The 21,866-nt window shown below is 36.9% G+C and overlaps 1 protein-coding gene across 1 annotated transcript in view; it reads right to left on the bottom strand.

Annotated features, from left to right (window-relative positions):
* The window catches only part of LOC144990956 (uncharacterized), a 29,646-nt gene extending 13,832 nt beyond the window's left edge, over positions 1–15,814 (bottom strand). Inside the window, exon 1 of the mRNA XM_078944360.1 lies at positions 15,811–15,814. The gene's annotated coding sequence lies outside the window, so the exon portion shown is untranslated. The remainder of the gene's footprint in view (positions 1–15,810) is intronic.
* Between the last annotated feature and the right edge of the window lie 6,052 nt (positions 15,815–21,866).

The following is a 21,866-nucleotide window of genomic DNA, read 5'->3' as shown; positions in this document are numbered from 1 at the left end:
GTTCAAAGAGAGCTGAGTAAATTAGACACCCATCAGAACGTAACTTCTTTGACCAGGTCCAACCATGTTTTATTTATTTATTTTTTTCATTAGAGCAAAAGTTAGACAAAGACGCTGTTGGCACAAGACAGGCAATCATGGAATTATCTGGCAACCACAGGGCCAGGCACCTGAAAAACACACATTTAACGAGATGTTTAGAAAGATCAAACAGGCCAAACTCCACACCACAGGACTGATGACTCTGTGGGTGCAACCACACGTTTTTAGGTTTCACCTAAAGCGTCAACAATTTGTCACTGAACTGTGGCAGAGGTGCATCTGTGTGGAGCTGAAAATTCGCATGGAGCTGTAATGGCAGCTTTTATTTTGTTCACGTCCAGGAACTGCTGGGCGTAAATCATGAGATACCACCAGTTTGTTTACAAAGCCACTCACTGTATCTGACAAATTTTTCTGGTTAGATAACTATTGGAGATTCATGCCACAAGTCCATCAAATAATTGATGTTTTCATAATGATTTTTGTTTTCAAAATGAAACAAAATCTATAAAATTGAGGAAAAAAATACTGTTTATATACATTTAATGTAATTCCACACAAATGCATATCCTTGTTGAAGATAATATAGAAAACTCAAACATCTAAACACTGTTGTTGTCCCTTTTGGCTGAAATGGCTAAGTAAGATGCTACTTGTTGCCAACTCTTGGTCTCTGTTTTTGCTTAGAAAGTCCTCAATATAGATTTTTATCATTTGATCTGTGACTGGTTTTATGTCATTACAACCTATACCAGGTCATGCTACATTTGGGTTGCCCAACCCTGGTCCTCAAGATCTGCTACTCTGCTGGTTTTCCAGCTCCATCTGCACTTCTTTTTTTATTTTATTTAACTTGTCCTGTCCAACAGCTGAGCAGGCAGATTAGAGTTGAAGACCTCTTAGAACAGGAACTTATGGATCTTTAGACAAACAGAGTGTACATTTGTATAAACCCCTTTGTATTTGAGGCTGGGGGATAAGGGGTTAGAATGGGGGATATGGGGGGGCAGTCGATAATACAAAGTCAAAACATAAGAGTGTCATAAGTAAATTGCATAACTTAGTTCATACATCATCAATTCGTCTGCACATAACTATTCACTGGTTTTAAGTATATTCATACAATAATGACAAGACCTATGCAGACAGACAGATACACACAAGATTCGCGTTACCAATATTCTCGAAGAGGGGTGTAAAAACAATACCCTTGCCCATATTTGTGCAAAAGTGAATAAGCACTTGAATGGGTTGAATGAATGCGTGCTTCTTAGAGTGTGCATTGATCATACTGAATGCTCCAGCAAAGGCAGGAGGCCCGGCACCCCCAACCCCAGAGCTAAGGGTAGGCAGCATAGGAACCCGGCACATCCAGGCATCCAAGAGCCCCACCGTCGGACAAAGACCCGGGAGTACCCACCCTCTCGCGCACCTGACCTCCACCATGGAGACGGAGCCGGAGGCCAAGACCCCGCAGCCCCCCGGCCGAGGAGTAGGAAGAAAAAAAGGCGAGCCGAGCCAGAGCCCCCGCCTGGGCAGGTACCCACCCCAAGGCGCTCCGGGCCTATACCCAATGCCCCGACCGCTCAAGACCTACGCCAGCACCTGGACGAGAGGTACGCCACTGCTAAAGGGAGTCCTGAGCCCCCAACCCCAGAGGCAGGCTGGGACAACCCATGGCCAGCCCGCACTGTACACCTGTGCAACCTGCCCGCCACCCCTACCGAGGACAAAATGGGGGAAACCGATCAACCGACTAGAAAGGCAGACACAGCCGACCGACTAGGAAGGCAGACACAGCCGACCAACAGAGGCCCCAGACAGAGCCAGGGGACAGTGAGCCTGAGGACCAGGTTCTAGTTGCTGTGAGCAAATATGGAAAGAGCAACGATCTGCACTTCTTGCTGCTGATTACCTGGATCAGGTATGGTCAGTCTATAAGAATGATGAGCCACCTGAGTAAGTTAATAAGCAGAAAGCAGATACAGAGAGAACTGTAAAACAGAAAGGGTGCTTCTGCAGATCTCGAGAACCAAGGTTGGGTAGCCTGGCACTACCCAACATTATGTGATTGAAGTCAAAGTCTAAGTCACATCTGCCCTTTTGGTTTAAAGATATGCAAACCTGAACACAAATGTGGCCCACGTAAAATAGCAAGGTTGTGGACTGCTTTGTGACCCCACAGAATAAAAATGTTCATGTAAAAACTAGGGTAAAGTAACTTCCAGCCCTAAGACTGGAAAGTCGTGTGTACAAATCAAGGCAGAGTAATACCCAACAAGCTCAGCACTAAATATTTGGATTGGAGGGTTAAACCACCAAATAGTTCCTGAGTGTGGAAAAACAAGTTTCATACACTTAGGTGCATGAAAGCCAATGGGACTTTAACTTCTAAGGGTAAATTAGGATCAGACTCAGGTTTGTCTTTGTCTTCGTCTGGACTGTTTAAAGGCCCTTGAGTGCGGTTCAAGTAATAAGGGCAGTCTCTGTGATAGGCAATCAATTTGGTGTGGGAATCCCACTTACATATCCCATGCACATCCCATGTATGAGGCATTTGCTTGCAGCAAGTAAGGGGCCGGTACTCGCAAGTTACTAAAAATTAGTTTGGTGTAAGGGCACCGACTCCGGCCTCACCTGTGTGTCATCACTGCCTGTGACTTACATGACCTTCACAAATACATCACAATATCCTTACCACACGCACAACAACTGCACGTTCCAATTTCACCACGACTTTTGAGGTGGTTGTACGAGCCTTAAGACACTACTGCGCTCCTTTTATGATGAACCACCTCTTTCTTCAACCCTTCGCAGGCCCGGACAACCAAAAACCTGCAGCACGGGTGCACAAATGCAAGGTCTGCCCTATGGTTCAGCCATTCTAGGATTCTCCATTTCTTAGATTTTATTCAGTCCTTGGTTGAGTTACTGTTATATCTTGGATCACTGTCTATTGGGTGGTCCAGTTCTGCTTTCACCTACATTTTTGATATATAGTTTAATACTTTCCTCAAGCCCTAGTGACTTGATAAGGTGGTGCTGCTGCAACATTTGTCAACATTTACTCTGACAAACTTCAGACTGGGCTTGATGTTTATCTTAGAGAGCAAAGATTTCCTCTTTGCAAACAATATAAGATCCACTGGAAGTAAAACTTAGACAATTTTTTTCTAATCATAGAGGCATGCACTTTTACACCTAGTCAAAGTCTGCAAGTCCCATGAGTTATACACAAAAATATATATATATATATATATATATATATATATATATATATATATATATATATATATATATATATATACATATATATATATATATATATATAAATACATATATATATATATATATATATATATATATATAAATACATATATATATATATAATATATAAATACATATATATATATATATATATGTATGTATATATATATATATATATATATATATATATATGTATGTATGTATGTATGTATGTATGTATGTATGTATGTATGTATGTATGTATGTATGTATGTATGTATGTATGTATGTATGCATGCATGTATGTATGTATGTATGTATGTATATATATATATATATATATATATATATATATATATATATATGTATGTATATATATATATATATATATATGTATGTATATATATATATATATATATATATATATATATATATATATATATATATATATATATATATATATATATATATATATATATATATATATATACATACATACATGCTTTCACTTCAACGTTTAAGGGTTTTATTTTATAAGTCATTGCTTTGGATCTTTTGTACGTGAAATATTTCAAATATTATGTTTTTGTTCTCAAGTCCCATGTTGTATAAATTTGCATGTTCTGTCTGCTTCCATCTTGCTTTGAAGTGTACTGCATGATTGACCTAAAAAAAGAATCAGAAATAACAAAGATAGAAAAGCAAATTGAGAAGTTTTTGAGACAATAAGAAGCTAAAATTGATTTTCAATTTTCCAACATGGAACAATAATTATTCTTGCTATAGTCCTTTAACTTTTTTTTATTGTTTGTTTTTACTTTGTCTCTTTACCTCAGTTTTTCTCAAGATATGCTGGGAATTTTTCAAAATAGGTTTAGAAGCGCTTAAATAAAGATTTTCTTTTAATCACAAATTTGTGGGAAACAGTGCTGAAAGAGAAGACTTGATGGCAGAAACTTAAAAGCTTATTGAATAAACTTGAGCATGAAAAACCTTAGAAACAAAAATATGACAAAGCAGGAGACCTGAAAGGCAGATAGGTTGAACAGTTTTCAGGCTAGAAATATCTTTGGTTTTGGATCGAGTCCACTTAATTTGTTCAGAATCGAGTCTTGCATTTGGTCTGTATTCAGACTGGCATCAAGTGGACCATTCTGTTACGGACCAAAGCTTGTAAACAAAACCATGTGACTAAATATCTCTTCAGTCAATGGCCAGGAACTATGAGGGTGGGTCAAAGCAACAAGACAAAGACGGATGTGCTGCAGCTAACTTATTAAAACTTTTTGTTTTGATTACTAGTTTTGAACGTCTGGTATAAATAACACTTTGTACTTGTTACTTTGGCACCGCAGAGGCATACTGCAAGGCGGGTACTGGCAAGGAGTCGTGGCGTGTGTGCTTTAACTGAGAGGACACTAGTAACTGCAGTCGTGATTAGGAGATGTCAGGTATGAAAGTACACTGATAAGTGTTTATGACAAATAGATTTTTGGGAAACCAGTGTGTGAAGCAATGTGTGTCACGTTAAAAGTTGTTTTATGAGCCTGCATTCGTCCGACCAGATTTCAATGAGTTGCTGTGTGTCATCGTTGTGGTTTAAAGGCATTGTTTTTAAGAGAATCCTGTTAAGGAAACTAAGGTAGCTTTTAGGATGATGACATAGCAGTCCTGTGCGCGTGCTGTGTAACGAGACACAGAAAAGCGTGTAAGAAGCATTTTTAGCTGGGTTAAAATAAATGTTCTAACAAATAAACAGTTGGAGCCTTTTTTCTGTTTGATAACACGAAAATTGTTGCTTTACATTTGTCCGCAGCTTATCCGTTGCTACATTCCTACCCTGTTTACGTTGGCTACGGTGGCCATTTTGGTTCAGTTATTCCGCTCCAAGGACAGATTGTATTCAGAATAAGGAATCTCAGAGCAGACTGAAGCTCAGTCCAATTGGAAACGAACCGAGACCACCTCAAAATATGGGTCAGAGAGAGGTTACTTGTCCCGGACCAGGGTCCGCTTGGGTGTTTTAAGACAGAACATGTGTTCTAGATTATTGGGGGAAACAAACTCTAGTTCACTTAAAGTTGACCAGATATGTCCAGTCTGAATACACCCTTATGTACACTAAACATGAATGGTTTAATGAAGACAGCTGTGGGTAATTAGTAAAGAAAAACCAGGTGATACTGTGGCAGGGGAACACAGAAAATATGACAAAAACCAAAAATACATAAGTAAAAATCTAACAAAAGGGCGCAGTCCTCACAAGTACCTTTGTGAAAACAATCACAATTTAAAGCCAGCTTATTACAAATGAAATCTAATTTTTTTAATTAGTAATTTATTTATTTGTTTGTTTATTTATTTTTGAATTAATTTTTTAAATAAAAGTTATAACAATATTTACTTTTCCCAAAACTGCGCACTTCCTCCTTTTCATCTACATAGATGAAAAATTCCTAAAGTGAGGATCTACTTTAGGAACTTGTGAGGCATATTTTTTTGGCTTTCAAAGGCATATTTATCACATCCGTTGCAAAGTCATATACATTGAATACAATGGGTTACTACTGTATAATCGTGACTAAAATGACTATTAGATATATTATTAAGCAGTTTAAAAGAAAATGGTTGGTAAAATGAATTCCTAATGTGAGTACTTGGAAAGTATTAAAGTACATTTAATGGCAGCGTGTTTGAAGAAAGGAAAATGCTTGGCAGAAGAAGCACTTCCTCCTTTGGCATCCAGTTGAATTAATCAACTTTTAGTTTAGTGAATCATTATAGTGCATACGTCTGTTTTCTTTTTCTTAGAAAAATTGAAGTCTAAAGGTGTAATTTACTTAAATGTCTTGTGAGTACTCACCTGATAGTGACTCAACAGGCACAAAACCCTCTTCAAAAGACCACAGGTCAGCAGTGGAAACATCTCAGGGTAAATCTTTGTTATTCAATTTTTATAACAATGACAAAAAGGTGTACAAATGCTCATGGAAGACAAAAAGAACTTGATTAGCCTGCTGCATCATGGAGTGATATAAAGATAATTTCAAACATCTCAAATTCAATTCTAAAGCTGACTGCTGTCCCATCAAAAAAGACTAGAGTTACATGATCTTATGTCTTTGAGTAACCCACAGCTGCAGTACTGTTTTTAGCGCTGGCATTGATTTCTGACTTACCTCTGAATGCAGCTATGTGTATGTCAATAAAGAGAGAATGACATAAAAGCATGGCTGATTCTTCCAATATCAAAACACAGAAAGAGAAAAGATCTAAAAATAAAAAGATCCAATATAAGTTATGGTTCTAAGGACACACCGACTGCACTGCCACGCAAGATTTAGACCAATGATTTTTTACTTGATATTGACCAACATTGTTCTACAGGGACAGTGCTTTCTTTCCATTCTTGAGTGACGATGTAAATATACACATGCTATTTGTTGCACAAAGGACACAATATAGCACTTTTAAATTATATTCTTCTACGTTGATATTGTACAATTTGTACAATTTTTAATCATGTTTTTATCAGAATGAGACAAACAGAAAGTTCAGGAAAAACAATGAACAATGGCAAATCTAAAAGTCAGTAGAGCTAGAGGTTTGATTTTGATTTGATTTTATTGATTTATTTCAAGCATTGTAGTCAAAGCAATAAAGAATTTACACATATTTATCAAACTCATTACAAAAATTATGAAATGCATAGATTAAAAAGACAGAAAACAAAACAAAAACGTCCCTTCAATCATATATGCTTAATTAAATACAGTGATCATTAACTGAGGTATAAGTAGAGTTTGATTTATTGCTTGAAAAGGAGTGGGAAGAAGCAAGCTTATATAATCCCACCCCTACTGAGTTCATTTATTTCATAGTTTAACAGTGTTTTTAAATCTGTTTCTGATCAGATAGATTCTCTTCAAGTAACAAAATCCAGTGCCTAGAAATGATTGATGATCTTCAGAAAACATTCATTCATGATTTCAGTAAACAGTAACGGTACCGATATGTAATAATAATTGATTATCATTAGAACTCATGATAACATTAAACTAGTAATTATTGCTACACATTGCAGATCAAGTAAACAAAATCAATGGCTTATTTTATTGTAATTTAAACATTTCAGTAATCATTATTGCACATTACAATGTAACACTCAGTGGTTGTAATTAAAAGAGCTTTGATTATTTTACCACAGTCAAGTTCACACGTGCATTTGGAATTATTCAAACACCTGTTGATCATGTTATCTTCATATCCTAAAATAAGAGTTTCTTGATACTTTCTTTATATTATATAGTGATGGAGGTTATCACTAAAATAAATCAGTCAAATATTTATATAGCTTCTGTGCAATGTTGCTTCACGAGTGGCTTTACACCTTACCTTTTGTATGTTCTAAATATACAGGACTTCTTTTGGTGAACTTGTGGAAAAAAAAATCTGTTTTTTCAAATACTTGTCAAAGCTTGCCTTGATGTCAGAGAACCAGAAACGTCCGGTCCGCTTTAAAATTGCTTTGCAATACTTGCAAGTGGACACTGATGGAGTTGACTACAGTGTAAACCGCCAAACTGTTCAGTGGTAGAGTAGGTAAACCATAGAGAACAAGTGATGAAGGGGAATTCAGTTTAAGTATTGAAAAAAATTGAAACAAAGCCCAAGCTACAAGCACAAAAAAACACTGACAAAAGGTGGAAAATTTGAATTAACATGCATGCACTTTGATATATACTGTATATCCAAAACCTCCAATAAATGACTATTGGAACAAGCAGGGTTTTCTTTTTGGTGCTTAATTAGAGCCATACCTCTTCAAAATGAGCAGTGTTAAGTTCATGTTGTTTTCAGGCAGGTGTTCTGCTCTCAATAGTTCAATGTGAAACCAAATAAAGGTGTTAACTTTCTCATATACTGTACCTGTTTGGTGAAACTATGTCAGTTGGGCTTTCCTGATCTGGAAGAGCCTTAAAACAGTCATTGCATTAAAGCTAGTCTCTTTCTCAGTTTTTTAAAAGACCATCCCCAATATACACAATGTCTGCTGGGACATGCACTTGTGTTGACATCCAGTATGTCCTGTGTTTTTTTTCAAAGGGAGAGTACAGGTATGCATCTCTTAAAGCTAAAAGTCACTGCAGGCAAATAGTTAGTTTAGAGGAGCATAACTGAAAAGAAACCCCTGCACTGTAAGCTGGTTTGTGGTCAATGATAAATGTTACCTATACCCTGAACTTGAATTATGTCAATTGAGGATAAAGTAGGTCGAGTAGACAGTGACTTCTGTGGCCATTCATCACTTAGACAATGTTCCTGTTCATGGGGCGCAGCATAATAGTAGGCCATGCCTAAAACAGCCATGTCGTGTCCATGTTCAATTATAAATGACTGCTTTTACAACATTTTTGCTCAGATGTTTAAATTCTATTTGTAAAAAATACACTGCAGACTATTTTTAGGAGTATAGTACCATCCCTTAGTTCACATTCTCGAACAGGAGTTTAAACAACTCGAGCTGAAATGATTTAGTGACCCTTCTTCTGCACCAATCGATATGCTGTTTGAGAGCTGTGACTAGAGCATTTCGAATGTGTATAGTTCTAAATTTTACACAAATAGTTAATAAACATACACCTGCCTCATTTACATGTGTTAACTCTTTGGATGCAGCTTATTTACAAGAATTTCTTTAAACAGTTGTGTCAACCTCATGTTGTGTTTTGGATTAAAATTTCTATTATGCTTTTTGAACACAGGTGTATCACACTACTGCAACTGAAATTTAGATGGTTAGAAGCTTCCCCCTAAGTGCAAGCCTTTATATTATTTATGAGGATTTTCTAAAGAACTAACAATAATGAATGCAGAAGCCATGGCCTTTTGGCTATGAGGTTTCAACTTGAAAGAAAGTTACCTCTAAACTAATGTAACATTGATATAAAAAGACATCTGGAGTACCTTCAAAGGAAAAAAAAACTTGCATACTTTTGAGACTTCAAAGTTTACAGTGATCATTTGAGAACTTCTCCAGTACAAACTTGTTTCTTTGAATTGATACTGTAAGTAAAACGTGCAAAGATTGATATATAAGTTACCAGAATAATTCTGCATATCAAATGTGACTTTATTCAAAATCCACTTTGTCAAAGGTTTTGACAATATAAATACATACTTTTTCAGTAAATCAGCAGTTCCAAAAAAAGAAATACGTGTGCAAATATGGTCAATGTTAATTTGCTGTCTTTACAATTGTCAGATCCAAAGATTAATCTTAACAAGTTGTAAACTGCACACACTTTCTGCAGGAGAGTTCACATGCATGTGCTATGGAAATAGTTTGTCTCCTTTTTTTATAAAGATATCTTTCAGTAAAAGATGCTAGGCAATTAAACGTTTTGACAAATCATATGACGGTCCTCTCAATCTATTGATCACATCATTGTTCAAGCCAGTGCAGTCACACAAATGCAGTGAACGTCTGTTTGAATCCCATCTGACTGTTATGTTCAAGGACGGTGACCATGAATTGCGAAAGAAAAAAAAAATTGCCAGGGCTCTTCCCTCGCACTTCTGTTAATGTTTTAATATAGAAAATCTATCAGACGCAGGATTTCAATATGGTCATCTTTCATTACACCCGCCCCCAGTTTTGAGCAAGGGCAGGTATTTCAGGGGAGTCATACTTCTTTCTGTCTCCTCCACTAATGAGACAAATGAGCAGACTCTGCTGCTGCTTGACCATGCATGCTTAAGTAGGTGGCGACAGAAGACGACCCTTTAAAATGACATGTTGCGAACAACATGTTCTTTTGCATTATTTTTCGTTTGTTTGTTTCTTCCTAGTTTTGTGTGGTAGGATCAAAGACCTTCTTAGAGATTAATGACCAACTCCAATGAAAATGTTTGTTTTGGTGTTTTAGCTTTTTTTTTTTTTACGATGAAGGACGTATATAAAAGAATTTAAGATAAAAACTGCATTTGAGTATATCTTTATTGAAATCGCGATGAATCAGAACAAGATGAAAATAATGCATTTTGTGACACAGCAAGTGAAAGGGGTGAGCCGGAGTCTCACTGCTCCGCTCCGTTCTGATGCATCCACATGCAGACATTACCGTCTTTGTTTACCTCATCTGAGCTGGCATCTGGCTCAAAGCTGTTAATATCGCTCGCCATGTTAGCTTAGGGTTGTTAGGGCTGCAAGAGGTAGTATAAAACAAAGGGATAATGGGATATCTGCAGAGGCTTTTTAAACAAACCAAAATATGCTTGGACTGGAGCTTTAAGAACTAAGTTGAAAGCTTCTTTTTTTTTAAACTATTTATAACACAGTTTGACATTTTTTTTGAAGTTTTTTGTGTTAAATGGTTGCACAAAGACACCTTTTATACAAGGAGGCCTGTGTGAATGCTGGAATTGATGATTTTAGCGTACATCACAGTTTTGTCATAGCTTGATTATGTTATACAATTTAATAGACTTCTTTTAACAATTAGTAATCACATCATTTCAACATTTTGAAAAGCTTTCGTGAAATCTTAATTTAGAGTAATTTCTTCATTGTTTAAATACATGGAACCTCTAATAAATAGCCAATTTTGGATACTGCGCAAGATACCAGTCAGGCCAAACGCTGCACCTGGTGTTATCTCTATTGTGAACCTTTCTCTGCTGATAAGTGGTGAGATCATTATTGAAGATGATGGTGCATCACGTGTCCGTCTTATCTTTCACAGCTACACAAAAACAGACTGCCTAATTTGTTTAAAGTTTAAAAGATATTTCAAAGTTTACTCTTAAATAAATACAAAAAATATATATCAATGTAGCTATTTCCCATAAATTTGACGTGTTAAAAAAAAAAATCTGTCAGGGATAAGATCTATGTACATCTGTCATGACTGTCTTTTCTTTTCTCATCCCTGATTACTTACACCTGCAGATGGAAAAGGAAGGCAGCAGCTGACACACCTGAACCTCATCCACTCATCACACGTTGCCGAATAAAACCCAGACTCTTTGCTGCACTTGTTGCTAGGCTGTCCGTTTAAGTGGCAGGGTGTCTTGACAGTTACTTAAATAATCCTTTGAAGTATAAGGGGGAAGCCGGCTAATCCTGTCTTTGCTTGCATTCAGATCCAGGCAGCAGCTCTGCTCCACTCACCCTTCCTCTTCCAAGTCTCAAGACTATTTCTATGATGTGAAATATGTTCAGCATGATTTTAAAATATTGTTTTCTGTATGTTTGAATTGCAATAAAATAATTGAACTACATATAGTTTAAAGACCCAATCCAATGGAAATTGTTTCTTTGGTGTTTTTAACATATTCTTGTGGCATTTTTCCTCACGATGGAGGACATGTATAAAGAAATTAAGATTAAAATTGCATGTCTGACTATTTCTATTTTTTACTGATATTGTTGTTTCAGGAGCAGATGAAAAAGTCATGTTGGAAAATACCTGTAGCAGTGAAATAGCTGCTACAGTCAAGGTGGGTCACACACCCTGTTCTCTGCTCCATTCTGATGCATCCACTTGTAGACAAATAGATCCATGTACATCTTCATGTTCCTCGTCTGAGCAAGCATCTGGCTCAAAACTGTATGGCTGGATTACTCCAATATTGCTCAGCATTTTAGTTGCACCGCTAATGCTATGTTCAGGTTGTGAGGGACTGCAAGACGGTGGGCGAGAGCGTAAACAAAGGGATGATGGGAAATAAGGGAAAGCTTTCAATGTGCCAGCCTCACAAGCCTAGAATACAGAGGCAAATTTCTTATAAACTACTGCTGCTGTGCAGAAACTATGTCCTAGTAAATGACACAGGTTATTGGATTTTTTTTTTCTCCTAAAAATGGCATAATCATAGTTAAAAGACCACTGGTAATGCTTTTACAATTAATAAAAACATGATTGTAGCTGTATTTTAATGTAAAGTTAATTTAAAATTGCCCTATTTTTACGTAATGGATATAATAATAATAATAATAATAATAATAATGGATTAGATTTATCTGCGCTTTTCCAGACGCTCAAAGTGCTTACATTGTGTCCATTATTCACTCACTCCTCATTCATACTTGGTGATGGTAGCTACTGTTGTAGCCACAGCTGCCCTGGGGCAGACTGACAGAGGCGTGGTTGCCAGTTTGCGCCTACGGTCCCTCTGACCATCACTGGGATCATTCATGCACATTCACACACCAGTGGAGCAACACTGGAGGCAAGGAGGGTGAAGTGTCTTGCCCAAGGACAGTTGACTGGGGGGAGCGGGGATTGAACTGCGGACCCTTCGATCATTGGACAACCTGCTCAACTGCCTGAGCCACTGCCGCCCCAATATAAGGAAATTCCATTTAAAAATTGAAAAAATAATGATGATAATAAAAATAATAATTTACCTTTTGTTAATTCACATTTCATAGCAGTACTGTAGTATTGAACAGGGTTGCATTGAAAGGTTCCACATAATAAAGAAGCAGCTGAATGTGTTTGTTTTATGTCCCCACTGGCTTGTGTGTTTGCTCATGCCAAATTTAGTCTGAGCTGCACACCTGGACCACATCTGGATTGCAGGTCGAAAAAGACACACATTCCTCAGGGGAGAAACAGCTGGATTACCTGTGGAATTGAGTCTGACATCTGCCAGCCCCCATTCTCAAATAAATAAATAAATAAATAAAACATGCACTGCTTCTATCCACAGAAAATACTTTAATGTCCATAATTTGTTTAAAGCATTTTTTACCCAGAAATGCTTGTTTTTAAAATGAGCCTTTTTTCATGTTTGCCAATTTGTGAATAACCTCTGAAAAAAAATCTTTGCTTGCATCTAAATGACCTGTATGTGGAATAAGTTAATTTACTGATGTGGCAATGTTAACTTAATACAATTATCAAAAGCAATTAACCTTGTGCATGTTGGTTCCGCACTTCCATACTTAAACCTTTTACTTTTAATTTCAGTGGTTCCTTTGCACTTGTAGAACAAATTTTATTTCTGTCTTTTGTTGAAAGCCACTCTTACCCAAAGTTGTAGCGCTCCAGATAAAAGCACCAGATAAAAGACTAAAAAAAAATGGGAATGTCACTTTGATGTAAAGACAAAGTGCAAGTTGTACATGCTTTAACATCATATGATTGATCTCATTGATTAGAAAATTAACTTTGATGATCAGAATCCTTCTTTATGGGTTTATACAGCAGGCAACCGTCCTATATTGTATACTCCCTGTTGAAAGGTGTAGCAAAATTTGCACGCTGCACACACAGATGCGCGCGCACACACACACACTAACATAATATGTCCAACTTTCAGTGTGTCCAGTTTGTTGCATGTGTTTGGGTGTCTGTCCTCTAGAGCGGACCATCTGCTCCCTCCTATTTATTGCATCTATCCCCAGTTGTGCTCTATCCTTCTGGTGGTCTTCCACCCCATGCCAAAGCAGACACCAATTAGAGAGTTATGCATTAAACTTCTCACTTCTGTTCGGCACTCATTATGTCATATTCATTTAGAGTTTGCTTTATTGGTTTCCATTCCTGTGAGGATGAGAAAGATTTCTCAGTACCCACAAACTGATAATGAAACAAAAGGACAGACAGAAAAGAAATGTACGGGACAGAGTACAATAATGATGAAATATAAAATATGAATGGAATATTCCTCTGTTTTTGAAGATAAAAACAAGCATTACTAAGTCAAGTGTATGCAATAAAATAGCCGTTAAGTGATACTGTTTGACTGAATGGTTAAAAGCCAACAGCTTGCAGTACAATGCAGCAGATAAAAGACCCAACTTCCGACTTTTAAACACTTTTAAAATTGACTTTATAAACTTTAAAAATGATTATATGATTCATATCTTACTTACTAAGAAAAAAAGCCCCAAATAAGCATATCAGCTGATTGAAACCCAGGCTGTTGAAGTGATTTAAATCAATCATATTTTAAGATCCAGCAGCAATTTATGTTGTGTTGCGAAGTGGTTTTGTAAAAGGGCGGTTGTTTTAAGTATCCTGTTGGTTGAACATTTTTATACCATAAAATAATAACAAATTTAAAAATTACACAATTATAATACCAATAAAAAAATTATCTCTGCTAAACGTAAAAGGCTGACACTGATCAGTTGATGTTATTCCTTCATTAACACAGCAAAAGTACAAGTGTATTCCAATATAATTCTAATTTCTTAAACGTGTATATAAATAAATAAATGGTAAAAATGGTAAATGGCATATACTTATATAGCGCTTTCTACCTTCTTTCGAAGGCCCAAAGCGCTTTACAGTCACAGTCCCATTCACCCATGCACACACACATTCACACACACATTCAGACACTGGCGGCGGCTCCGCTGCCAAACACTGGCGCCAACCTCCCACCAGAGACAAGGTGGGGTTCAGTGTCTTGCCCAAGGACACTTTGACACATGGGCATGCAAAGCGGGAATCGAACCTGCAATCTTACGATCATGGGTCGACCGCCCTACCGCTCCACCAGTATGAATAAATGAAACGTTTTTGGAATGTGACCATGAATTCATTAAACATTAACCTAAAAGAGTATGTTTCAACTTATTGGAATGCCAAATCTTTTTTCAGTAATTCCTCCAGCAAGCACTAAATTTGTGACCAGACAATGAACACAAGACAAAAAAAAAAGTCATGACATTCTGTGCTATTATTATGTCCTATATATTTATTTGTGCAACTCTAAGGTTAGAAATGAGTCACTTCCCCAGGTAGAAGATTTTGTCTTTACAAGTGTTGGAAGGATGGAGCGTGAGATTGATGGATTGTCTGCATTAGTAGCAGCAGACCCAAGACACGCTAGTGAGGTTATGTTCTCTTGGCCGGTTTGGGAACGCCTTAGTATCCTCCTATAGAAGCTAAAAGGGGTGGCCGGGGAGAGGGAGCTCCAGGCTTTGTTACAGAAAGTGCTGCCCTCATGGCTCAAAAAATGGATAGATGGATGGATGGTAACTGTTAGGGGTTTCTGGAGTTCTATTTTTTTTTTATTGTGAAATGATTCAGATGTTCTCTTTTGCAGAAATGTTTGCAGCGGATGGCAAGTCAGTTTATCACCTACTACTATGATCACATACACAACTGCCACCTCCACTGACAGGAAGGCATCGGAAAAATCTTCAAAATTAGCCTCTGCCGCCCAATTTTTTTGAAAATCATTGGTGTGGTCATGAATACAGACGGCGGCAGTCCAGCAGCAGTGAGTCCGGCAGGGATAAACTCATTACAAAAGTGTATGACAGCTGGGTGGTCACAGTCGGATCGCAGGCCGGCAACAGCTCTGACTGGACGATGTGTAAATGTCTCCCAATGGCGGTCTATATCAGCCGCCAGCCTCCCGGGAACCCAGGAAAATGTTCCCTGTGCTCTTGTGCAATGCGCACTGTTCGCACATTCTCAGCGCACAAGAAAATGTGTGCAGTGCACGAAAGAAAATTCCACACTACTTACAAACGTAATTATAGTTTTTAGATCAAACACAAAGTTACACAGTCAAATTCATTAATGATGTGGTGATCACAAACGAACCAAATGGATCATAACCATGGGAATGGACGTGCGGTCGGCAGGGAACCATTCTTTATTTCCCTTTTTTCTTCCCTCCACACTGTCAGATAAATGCTCAAACAAGCTCTTCCTTTGTTATTTCAGATGCAAATCAAATTGTGCACACCCGATTTATTATTATTTATACATTAGTATCTCATGAAGACGGAGAAAAGGACAACCTCGGAGTTGCGTGAGCGCGTGGGGGGTTGCTCACAGTGGTCCTCAGGGAGCTTGTGTGTACGCACAGACACATGAAAAATACGAGGAACATTCCTGCCACCATGCTACCTCTAAATGTGCCGGGGCGTGTTAAAAAAGTTGTCCGGTCGGCGTTGAATTTTAAAAAAAGATTTTAAACCCCGGTGGCCACTGCGCAGCGTGTAAAAATGCGACTCCCCCACCCAACTACAAGTGTGGCCACTACACAATCACCTGTTGAATTTGCTAAAAAACTAGCATTTTGGTCACCACGCGGTGACATTTTGGCATACATGACCGTAGCCTATATGTTGTCCCTATAGTTTGGTAGCGTTGTGGTAAAAATGCTTAGAGATATTTTTAAGAAGCTTATATTGCATTTTGTTTTGATGTTTATTAGGTAATAGATAATTTGAACCATATTCTGATGACAGATTGGAGAATCCTGTTGGTAGTGGGTCTAAAGTATATCTACATTGTAAAAAGTAGGTTCTTACAAGAAGTTACTTTATTGTCAGAGTAAAGGTACACTTAAATTGTCCTTGTCAGCCGTGCATTTTTACAGGGCTATAAAACTAATGGTAAAAACTCATAGAGGAACAAATAAAAAAAAAACGTCATAGTCTTAAAGTTACGCGTATATTTATACATAGTTTAAATATACAGTTCAGTCACAGTACAACAGTGTGTGTACACAAACTTTAGGCAGTGTGTGTAGTTATTTTTGGGAGTTTACAAATGCCCATCAGTTTCCATACCTAGACATCAACCTTTCCTTGACAAGGCAATTAAAGTTGTGGTGCTGCAAGTAACCTTCTATTTACTGTCCAGGGAGACCAGTAAATTGCTCCCATATTTGTCACAATAAAGCAGCCATCAGACTCAAGGAGGAAGGTGTGTATATGAATGTTGATGCTGAACCGCTGTCCAATTAACTTGGTGAGGTGGATGTGCACCCATGGCACTAACATGCCACCATTTCATAGTGAGGCTAACACACTGTACTCTGAAGGGACACAGAGGCTGGTGTCACATGTTCGGCAGGCGCATGAAACCTTTACCGTGTTTGTTAATAAAAAAACCTTTCTTTGGTTGGATTTCTGTATTCATTATTTCTGTACACCTGTGATATTTAACAGCATCTACGTGCTGCAATAATATTTTAATTACTTTTTTTAATGGTCTGCTATATCATTAAAATGTTATAGTGGTGTGGGAATGTTTGGGGAGTTTTCCTTCCAGTCTGTTTCCCAAGCTATTTTGTTTTCAGACTAATTTAAAAAACAAGTTACTGGCTCTCAATAAGGTCGTTTTTTTTGTGACCTCTACACCAACAATCACCTTTACCTTATATCCCAAGTCACTCGGGGAAACAGGAGGCACTGTTATTTATTTTATTGAAAATAAAAACATTGACACTGATGTTTAAAATAGTTCTAAATTGCATCCTTTTCAGCAAAAAATGAATCTTCAAAGATGAAGATGGGTTCTTGTAGACTGACAGAGTAAAGCAGTGAAGTAGGGGTTACAAAATTAAGAAAATAATACTAAAAAAGTGTAATTTTAAATAAAGAAACATAATTTGGCATTGCTGCAAAATGCCAATAGGGACCTTAAATCTCTGTTGGTTTATAACAGTCTAACTTGATGGCCCAGGTATAGTCATTCATATTTAAACCAATTATTTATTAAGTAGAATAAAAATGAATCATCATAGTGTTGTTGTGGCCATAACCTTCGTATTCTCTGTAAATGTATAACTTCCTTTAGTTGGAAAACCAACACAATGAACAGTTTAAGGACAAGTTTCTGTAGGACACTTGTGCCTGTTTATGTCAGCACTTATTGAACACTTGCAAAATATGCAGAAACTTGTATACAGTGTGCCCTCGTTTATCATTGCATTATTACAGTTACGTTCTAGAAATTACTTGCAATAGGTGAAATCAGCGAAGTAGGACTATAGATGTTTTAAGGTAGCAAAACGCATCACTTCATACACTTTTCAGACAGACATGAACATTTCACACTTCTCTCTCTTGTTTAAACTCTCAAAGTTCAAATCTCATTAAAAAAGGAGTCTAGTATTATAGAATATAAACAAAGATCTGGTTGCGATTAAAGATTTATGTAGATTTGTGTGAACTGCATGTAAATCAGGAAACAGACCACAATGCACTGTAAAGAGAGGAAAAATAAAAGCATACAAAATGGCACTGAACATTATCTGTGATGCTGCGTAAGGTCAACTGCACTACAGCGAGGGAACACGGCACCAAAGACGGAACAAAAACATTTTACAATACGTTTTTCTTTAAGTCCTGTTCTGTGTACATATTACCACATTATGTAAAATGTAATGAATAAAAAATACTTCCATAAAGGTGGAGCAGAAAAAGATTCACCATATCATCCACAATCTTATTGAAAAAGCCAAAGAGAAAAAAAAGGAAAAGAAAAAATATATAGGGTCTTTCCTCTTCAGTTATTACATTAAGTATATAGAATATATGTAATTTCTTCATGTAATTTTGAGTCACTAATGCGTTCTGTTAAGCTGTTTCCATAAATGAAGCCATGTCTTTGCAGAGAAAGTGTGGGGGAAATAGATTCATGAAGTAAACTGTTAAATAAGCCTAAAACAATTTTTGCCAAACTGCATAAATTGAAGGACAGTTCCAAAGTAAATGTAACAATATACTATTGCAAGATTTATTACAGACTGAGGACACAGATGGCTTTGTGTAATACAGTTTTAGAGTGGTGAAAGCAGTGAATCAACAAATAAGCCACAGTCTCCTGTTTGACAACTATGAAAAAATAAAAAAAGATACAAAATGAAAACAGTCTAAAGAAAAGTGTTCAACCTTGGTCTGAGGAGAACTTAGTCTTTTATGTCTGGACAAATCATAATAATGGAAGCATATTTATTATTAATAATTGCAAATTGAAAAAAAAAGATCGGACAAAGATCAGATATTTTAACATTAACTAACCAAATCTAAGGTAAAAGCAAGGAAGGGAGATACAAAGAGAATAAATGAGAATAAGAGTAAAAGAAAAATAAAAGATTTGGGGCAATTGATGAAAGTGCATTATTTAAAAAAAAATCACATGATCATAAACATACGACTAATGTAACAGCACAAACACTTTATTAATTATTACCATTTCATTGATTCATTAATGTTACATTGAGGCATGTTTTTAATGCATGCATTCTTGTATTAATGTTTTCAGAAAATGGTTAACCTTTCACCAAAAATCTTTTTAAAAGCAAGCTAGAAACTAGTTTAATATAGACTCATTTTCCTAACTAAGATTGTTTCATAGGTTCATTATGGAAAAGTTTAAATGTCATGGATAATCTTGCAATTGACTTCAAAATACCAATTTTCACCAACTGAATTTTTTTTTGCTTCTAAAAAGAGGTGAATGTTTTGGGTAAAAATAGTGGTATGGAGTTGCATTTAGTCAGATCTGGAACAGGTGGTGCCAGGTCGAGGATAGATTGAGGTGTTGACCTTTCTGCAATGTTATGTTGACAAGTTTGATGGCATTCTAGAATAGAAAGTTAAAACATGTTGTGCTAGTGCCCTGATGGAGCATTATCCATCAGATTATCCAGTATGCTAGCCATACAGAATTTGATTGATTTTTTTTTTGCATCCTTGGAATATGTACTCATTACTGCAACATAGGACTGGAAATTGTTTTGCTACAACAGTCAGGGAAGTTTGTAAATGAATGGGACAACAATGAGACCTTGTTTTGGTATATGGGAGTTCAAAATGCAATAAAAACTATCCAGATGTGTTTATGCCCAAACTATACCCCTGAAGAGGTCAAAACCCCACTATGGACCATGGAGCATCCATTGAAGTACAGTCTGGATTTGATCAAGAGTAGGATGAATGATAATTGTCTCCAACTAAATGAGGTCTAAACTGAGTTTCTCATCTCTGTTCCTGACAATTGCCCCCCTCTGACAGTCCAGGGGCTTGGTCCACTTGCTTCCTGTAATAAGCCCTCTGTAAGGAACCTCTGGGATAACTCTAGACCCTATTTTATCACTTAACTCTCTCATTGGGTTACTTGTCCATTCTTATTAAAAAACATGGCCAAACTGAGTCCGATTGTGTTGAGTTCTGAAATGGAGATGCTCATCCATGCTTTTATTTCTTCTCGTCTTGATTATTGCAACTCCATCTACACATGTCTAGGTAAAAAAAATGGCTGCAGGCTGTTTAAAACACTGCGAGGCTTTTAACCAAATTTTCCAAAATTTTACACCTCACCTTGTTACTCATGCAGCTCCACTGGCTTCCCATCTACTTCAGAGTTCATTTTAAAACCCAGCTTTTGAAACATAGAGCTTTTAAGCACTGGTCTGTATGAAAAACCTTCTGTGGCAGTACACTCCAAGCAGGTTCCTGAGATCATGTGACCAGGGGCTGCTGGTTGTACGAGAACGTGGTTAAAAACTAAAGGTGATATAGCCTTTGCAGCAGTGGCTCATTCCCTCTGAAACTTCATTCTTCTCAGTCTCAGATCCGTAGACTGTGTTTTTAAAAGGTAGCTAAAAACACATCTTAAAATGTCTTTTTCCTAATTCTGCTTTTACATTCTGTGTTTTATTTTGTGCTTTACTGTGAAGCACTTTGTGATCTTTTTTCTCAGTCATTATTAAATATGAAATGCTACATCATGTAAACTTTTGCTCACTGAAGTCAATTACAATGCCTAAAGCATGCAGAAGACTTTTCCTGAGACATTCCTAAATGTTTGTTCGGCAATCATTTGACCACGCAAACCAGTTGTTGCAGCACCTGTCTGCATTGGTGGTCTCAGATGATCCTGGAGGTAAAGATGTTGGATATAAAGGTCTTAGCTGGTTATGAAGGATGTTGGATGAACTGCCAAATTCTCTGAAACACATTTGGAGATGGCTTAAACAAACTTTCTATTCACAGCAATTTCAATGTGAAATTAGTAGCATTTGTTGTAACGGAAACAAACAAACAAAAAAAAAAAAAACATCCAAGCAATAGGAAAAAAAATATCTCACATCTCTGGGGTTGTTTTGTTTTTTCTAACATTTGTTGGAACTGCCCAGGGTTTTAAGTTAGGAATCTTTTCTGCATCGGTTTTAACTCCTTTTTCTGACATGGCATCCCAAAGTAATGATTAAATCTGAAAACATTTACATTTTTCAGGTTAAAGTTTGAACTAACATTCCTGATGTCTGGTTTATTATATTTTAGCTATTCTGTTTTACTTCAGTGCTTTGGAAAATGTAATCTGATTTTTCCAAAACATTTGGAGTTCTTTGGACTTCCAATCCATTTTTCCATTAGACTCTGAAATATGCTGGGCCATCAGTTACACCTTCAGGCATCTTGTTTAACTCCCAGAAGCCCACTGGAGGAGAGGGAGGCAAAAGAGACATCAGCACCTTCCCTCCACTCACATGATACGCGGATACTTAACCCCATTCCCCTAGCAAAACTGCTGAAAAAACATGGCAATAAACAAAGCAAGTTTTTTTTTTTTTTTTTTAATTCCAAAACCCCCACAGAGACAGGTAAAAAAAAACATTCACCGTATAAAAGAAATGGACTGAATATCCCTTACCCCTTTGTATTTCAAAAAAAGCCAATTTCCCATAGATTTCTATTGAGAAATTAACAATTATTACTCAGTTATTGTCTTCGTTAGAATAACCATTCTTGTTTTGCTTCCTTTTTTAACTTTCTCTTGTTATTTGTTCCCCTATTTTTGCTGTAT

Source organism: Oryzias latipes, chromosome 3 (assembly GCF_053564925.1).
Source record: "Oryzias latipes strain Hd-rR chromosome 3, Olatipes_Hd-rR_3.1".
NCBI lineage: Eukaryota > Metazoa > Chordata > Actinopteri > Beloniformes > Adrianichthyidae > Oryzias > Oryzias latipes.
Note: the sequence above shows the minus strand (reverse complement) of the source record. Positions and strands in the feature narration are given on the sequence as shown.